Consider the following 7,222-nt stretch of genomic DNA (forward strand, 5'->3'; position numbering starts at 1 on the left):
AGGTAAGGTTGGGATATGTGGCAGCTGGAGGAAGGAGACAAATCTGGCCCCAACAGAACTTCTGTAAGCCCAACTTTCTGAGATGAAGCTTATGGGAATTCTTTATTCCAACCTAATACTAATAGTGATTGCATTTGGCAATGTCAGGGAAAGAGCTGACATGGAGTGGCTTTCTGAGGGGACATGTGCCCAATCTGCCTTCTGGTCTCCACATCAACGTCATAAAAGAAACTGTGCTGCCATTGTCTTGGCCTCCAGCCTCACCTCCCTCACTACTCTTCACATTCAACCAGATCTCTTAGCTGGCAAAATAGAACCACACAGAGTCTAAACTTCTGCCATCTTTCTTCACCCTGCCTGAACAATTGGAACATAGTGTCTGATGGAGCCTCCTTAATTCCCATAGACGTGGATCTCCTTCTGAAAGATGAACAAACTGATGCACCAGTTAGGATTTCACTTGTCAAAGCTAGCAGAAACCAACTACAACTAGCCCAGGAAGCCGTGGGAATTTATTATAAGAATATCAAGTTAGGGGGTGGGCAGTTGTCTCCCAGAAATCCAGGACAGGACTGTGGCTGGGCCTCAGGAGCAAACTGGAACCAGAGGCTCGAACATCATCAGAACTCCCTCTCTCCACTTTTCATCCTTGTGGATCTGCTTCATTCTTCTTTTCTCTCTAAAGACAAGTTTCTTCTGGATCTCTTATCTGAATGGCGGCAAACACGGCTACCAAAAGCTGCCAAATTTACAGGTGACAGTCTAGGTGTGGGATAACTTCAAAACCTTCTTGCTGTAAAACATCCTCAGGGCTCTGTCTCAAATCTCCACCAGCAGGTCAGGAGGAAGAACAGGCAATGAGAATGGTAGGAGGAGAGGTTTGGAATCCAGATGTCGGCCAGCTCAGGTGAAGCAACAAGCTCATGTGAATGACATTGACCCTAAGACACATCAGTCAACAGACACCTTGGTCTGTCTGAGTCCTTGTTGGCACCTTCCTGTATGGTATCATTTAGTGGTGAGAGCTGCCTCGTTTCCACCACACCTTCAGGCCAGGTCACATCCTAGGTCACTGTCAGGAGAAACAAGAAGAGAGGGTCATGGCATGGAAAAGCAGCTCAGGAATAAGGAAATTACCCACTTAAGGTTGAACAGGAAACATATATCTTTCTTCCACTTACTTTTTCCATGATTCTTCTCTAGACCATGAGTTCTCAATTCTAAAATGAGCATTTATTGATTGTTCTTCTGTCTCCACCTAGCAGGAACTGTGCCCCTAGTGTCTCTAGGAGTTTCTGCAATCAGGTGCAATATTCAGTTACTGAACGAAAGGTCCTAAGATGGCCTTGAGATCTTTTTAAATTAATTTTTAAAATTTAAATCCAAGTTAGTTAACATATAGTATAGTATTGATTTCAGGAGTAGAATTTTGTGATTCACCATTTACATATAACATCCAGTGCTCATCCCAACAAGAGCCCTCCTTAATGCCCATCACCCATCTAACCCATGCACCCACCAGTACCCCTCCAGCAACCCTCAGTTTGTTCTCTGTACTTAAGAGTCTCTTGTGGTTTGTTTCCCTCTCTGTTTTGATCTTCTTTTTGCTTCCCTTCCCTTATGTTCATCAGTAAGATGGCCTTGAGATTAAAGAATGGTGTCTTCCAGATATGAACATCTTACTCCAGGAAAGAATTTCCAAACAAGACAGACGTTGACCGTGGGTTTGAGAGAGAAGCTAGAGCATCTTCAGGTTCCCTGCAGCTCAGGCCATTCCACAATCTTGACTTGTTTTCTCTGCAGTACACAGGGCAAGACCAACACAAGCCCCTCACCTGAGATGCAGACAGAGCTGCCTGTCTTTTTCTTTCCTTCAAGTACTTGTTCCCCTGACCACGTGGACCCTCCCTGTGTCCCCACGGTTAAGCTTGGTGTGCACATTTTAAATCAAAAATGCTGCTCCAATATACACCATCATCAACAGCATATGACAGTACCTTTAGCCTCATATCCTCACTCAAACTGATGCAAATTATTTAAATTTTTGCCAATCTGATGGGCAAAAAATATCTTTGTTTAATTTGTCTTTAAAAAGTTATTAGTGATGCTGAGCATATTCTCCTCTGTTTATATACCTTTGCATTTTTATTTTTTTTAACATTTATTTATTTTTGAGAGAGACAGCACGAGTGAGGGAGGGGCAGAGAGAAAGGGAGACAGAATCTGAAGCAGGCTCCAGGCTCTGAGCTGTCAGCATAGAACCCAATGCGGGGCTCGGGGATCATGACCTGAGCTGAAGTCAAACGCTTAAATGACTGAGCCACCCAGGTGCCCCTACCTTTGTATTTTTCTTAAGACCTCCTTGTTCATATTCATGGCCTATTTTTATATTGGGTTGTTGGCTTTGTCTTTAAAAATCTGTGTTAACATAAAAGACAAAGTACTGAATGGGAGAAGATATTTGCAAATGACATATCTGATAAAAGGTTGGTATCCAAAATCTATAAAGAATTTACACAACTCAACACCCAAAAAACAAATAATCCAGTGAAGAAATTGGCAAAAGACATAAACAGACACTTTTCCAAAGAAGACATCCTGATGTCCAACTGACACATGAAACGATGCTCAACATCATTCATCATCAGGGAAATGCAAATCAAAACCACAACGCGATACCATCTCCACACCTGTCAGCATGGCTAAAATAAAAAACACAAGAAACAACATGTTGGTAAGGATGCAGAGAAAAAGGAACCCTCTTGCACCATTGGTGGAAATGAAAACTGGTGCAGCCACTGTGGAAAACAGTATGGAGATTCCTCAAAAAATTAAAAATAGATTTACAATATGATCCAGTAATTCCACTACTGGGTATTTACATGAAGAATACGAAAACATTAATTTTAAAAAGATACATGCACCCTTATATTTATTGCAGCATTATTTACAAAAGCCAAGTTATGGAAGCATCCCAAGTGTCCATCAATAGATAAGTGGATAAAGAAGATGTGGTATATATATACAATGGAATATTATTCATCCACAAAAAACAATGAAATTTTGCCATTTGCAACAATGTGGATGGAGCTAGCTAGTATAATGTCAGGAAAATAAATAAATCAGAGAAAGAAAAATACCATATGATTTCACTCATAGGTGGAATTTAAGAAAAAAAATGAGCAAAGGGGAAAGAAAAGAGAGAGAGGCAAACCAAAAACTAGACTCTCAACTATGGAGAAGAGTGATGGTTACCAGAGGGGAGGTGGGTGAGGGGAAGGGTGAGATAGGTGATGGGGATTAAGGAGTGCACTTGTTGTGATGAGCAGTGGGTGTTGTATGGAAGTGTTGAATCACTATATTGTACACCTGAAAGTAATATAACACTCTATGTTAACTATACTGGAATACATACAATAAAAAATGTATGTTAACAAAATTAGCTCCTTCAAATTGATATATTTTCCCATTTGTCTTTTGCTATACATAACTTTTTTTGTGTATAGGAAATCTTTTTATCTTATACATTTCTTAAACACAGAATGTTTTAACTATAAAAATATATGCAGCTTTAAAATATTCAAATCTAAGATTTTATTTTAACTGCATTTATTTATTTATTTATCTAACTATCTGAAGTATAGTTGACATATAATGTTACATTAGTTTCAAGTGTATACACATACATTTCAAATTTTATATAGCCAATTTATTATTGTTCTCCTCTGGTTTCTGAACTCACACACATTTTCAACACTCTCAGAAGATAAAATATCCACCTGTTTATGTTTCTAGTAGCTTTAGTGTGTCATTTTTATATATTTACTCTTTGATCCACCTGGGATTTACTTTGATATAAGGCATGAAATAGGGGTCCATCTTTGTATGTGTGCATATGTGTGTGTGTGTGTGTGTGTGTGTAAAGTGGAAAGACAATTGTCTAAAATTTCATTTATTGAGTGTTGCCTTTATTGTCTGTTGAATTTCTCCCTTATCATATACTAAATTTTCATATGGATTTTTAAAATTCTGTTTCATTGATCAACTCTCCTATTTCTTCTTCAGTACCAAAGTATTTGTGTTGTTGTATTTAGTTATTATTTAATTCATATTTCCTAGGACTTATTCCACCTAATTGCATATCTTTGGCCATATATTCCTGCCTATTGTCCATGTAAATTTTTGCATTTGACGTTAGTATCATTATGTTGATATTTTAAATCGAGATTGGAATGAGTTTACTCATTAAAATAGCAAGAGCCACTATCTATAGCATTGTATCTTTTATACTAAAAATGGTATAGAATGCTATATACTTAGGTCTTCTTTGATGATGTACTTCAGTAGAATTTTATAGTTAAATTTTTTTTGTTTGTGAAATGAACTATTTCATTTTGATTGTAGCAAGCAATTGTTTTCCAGTACAATTTCAGAATTTATATGTTTCTTTCTTTACTCCCAAGCAGGACTACCCATAAATACTCACAATTTACGTGAAAAATTAAAGTTCAGTTTGTTAGCTTCTTCTGAAATTCATCAATAAACAATAGTCAGAGATTTAAAACATGATAACAGTCAGGGCTGGCCACGATGTGTGGAAATGGCTACCACCATCAAAGAGAATGTAATTGGTACAATTTTTAAGGAGGGCATTTAAAATTGTGCACCTGAACTTACAATCTTAATACCCATGGCATGATGGGTATTTAAACATTTTTTTATTTAATTAATTTTTAAAATTTACGTCCATGTTAGTTAGCATATAGTGCAACAATGATTTCAGGAGTAGATTTCTTAATGCTCCTTACTCATTTAGCCCATCCCCCCTCCCACAACCCCTCCAGTAACCCTCTGTTTGTTCTCCATATTTAAGAGTCTCTTATGTTTTTCCCCCTCCCTGTTTTTTTATATTGTTTTTGCTTTTCTTCCCTTATGTTCATCTGTTTTGTATCTTAAAGTCCCCATATGAGTGAAGTCATATGATATTTGTCTTTCTCTGACTGACTAGTTTCGCTTAGCATAATACCCTCCAGTTCCATCCACGTAGTTGCAAATGGCAAGATTTCATTCTTTTTGATTGCCGAGTAATACTCCATTGTGTATGTATATATATATATATATATATATATATATATATACCACATCTTCTTTATCCATTCATCCATCGATGGACATTTAGGCTCTTTCCATGCGTTGGCTATTGTTGATAGTGTTGCTATAAACATTGAGGTGCATGTGCCCCTTTGAAACAGCACACCTGTATCCCTCAGATAAATACCTAGTAGTGCGATTGTTGGGTCATAGGGTAGTTCTATTTTTAATTTTTTGAGGCACCTTCATACTGTTTTCCAGAGTGGCTGCACCAGTTTGCATTCCCACCAGCAGTGCAAAAGAGATCCTTCTCTGCATCCTCGGCAACATCTGTTGTTGCCTGAGTTGTTAATGTTAGCCATTCTGACAGGTGTGGTTTTGATTTGTATTTCCCTGATGATGAGTGATGTTGAGCATCTTTTCATGTGTCAGTTGGCCATCTGGATGTCTTCTTTGGAGAAGTGTCTATTCATGTATTTTGCCCATTTCTTCACTGGATTATTTGTTTTTTGGGTGTTGAGTTTGATAAGTTCTTTATAGATTACAAACATATGGCCAACTCATCTTTGACAAAGCAGGAAAGAATATCAATGGAATAAAAATCCTCTTCAGCAAGTGGTGCTGGGAAAACTGGACAGCGACATGCAGAAGAATGAACCTGGACCACTTTCTTACACTAGACACAAAAATAAACTCAAAATGGTTGAAAGACCTCAAAGTTAGACAGGAAGCCATCAAAATCCTCGAGGAAAAAGCAGGCAAAAACCTCTTTGACCTTGGCCACAGCAACTTCTTACTCAACACGTCTCCAGAGGCAAGGGAAACAAAAGCAAAAATGAACTATTGGCACCTCATACAAATAAAAAGCTTCTGCACATCAAAGGAAACAATCAGCAAAACTAAAAGGCGGCCAATGGAATAGGAGAAGATATTTGCAAACAACATATCAGATAAAGGGTTAGTATTCAAAAAAATTTTTTTAACGTTATTTATTTTTGAGAGAGAGAGACAGAGCATGCGTGGGGGAGGGGCAGAGAGCGAGGAAGATACAGAATCCCAAGCAGGCTCCAGGCTCTGAGCTGTCAGCACAGAGCCCAATGCAGGGCTCGAACTCATGGACTGCAAGACTTATTTTGACTTGAGTCGAAGTCGGATACTTAACTGATTGGGCCACCCAGGAGACCCAAGTGTTATAGTTTGTTAATATATTAATTCAACAAATGCTTATTGAGTGCCTACTCTATGCCAGTCACTGTTTTTGGTGTTTAGGACCTAACAGTGAACCAAACCGGAAGAGATGCCTGCTCTTGCACAGCTGACATCCTAGTGGGGAAGAAAGAGAAGGAAAATAGCAATAAGTGATTCAGTGTTATCAGGTGATTCATGCTATGAAAGCAAAGAGGGTCAGGGGTGCCTGTGAGGTGGGCCTGAGTGGGCAAGTTTACACAGGGAAGTCATTAGGCTCTCCTGAAAAAGGGACATTAGTTTTTGCTTATTTGTCCTGCAGTGGTATGGTCTTGGTCCTCAGTTTCATTCTTTAGTCCTGTAATGTATTTATGACTTGTTCTGTGGGATTCCCCTTTTGTTTTAGTTTTTATTTTAGTTAAAAAAAAATCTAAGTTATACACAGGTGTAATATCATAAGTCAAATAATTCCACAGCCTCCAGTACCACTTCCCCTCATTTTCCTTTTCTCAGGCACAACAACTAAATATCGCTATTATTGTATTATATATTACTATATTATTATATTGCTGCTCCTTGACTTTCAGCTTTCACATTATCTACCAATTTACTACGCTGCAAGTTAATAATATAACTCTGTTTCACTACTCCCCCTTGCAACCACCCTGCACATACACATCTTCCTCTTCCTCATCTTCTCAGTATAGTAAAATCATAATTTTAAAACAAAAATCAACATTTACATGATAATTACTATGTGAATACTTACAAATGTATTTCTCAAGAATTCCTCAGCAATTTTATGTTCAAGTTTCCATGAAGAAATCTTCCCAAGCCTACATGGATATTTAGCAATGCTACTTTGTACTTAGAGCTGATAATTTCCATTTAATTTTAGGTAATCTATTGAAATATAATTAATCAAAAACCTTTTGAGTGCCAGTAT

The sequence above is a fragment of the Felis catus genome, chromosome X, assembly GCF_018350175.1.
Source record: "Felis catus isolate Fca126 chromosome X, F.catus_Fca126_mat1.0, whole genome shotgun sequence".
Lineage (NCBI taxonomy): Eukaryota > Metazoa > Chordata > Mammalia > Carnivora > Felidae > Felis > Felis catus.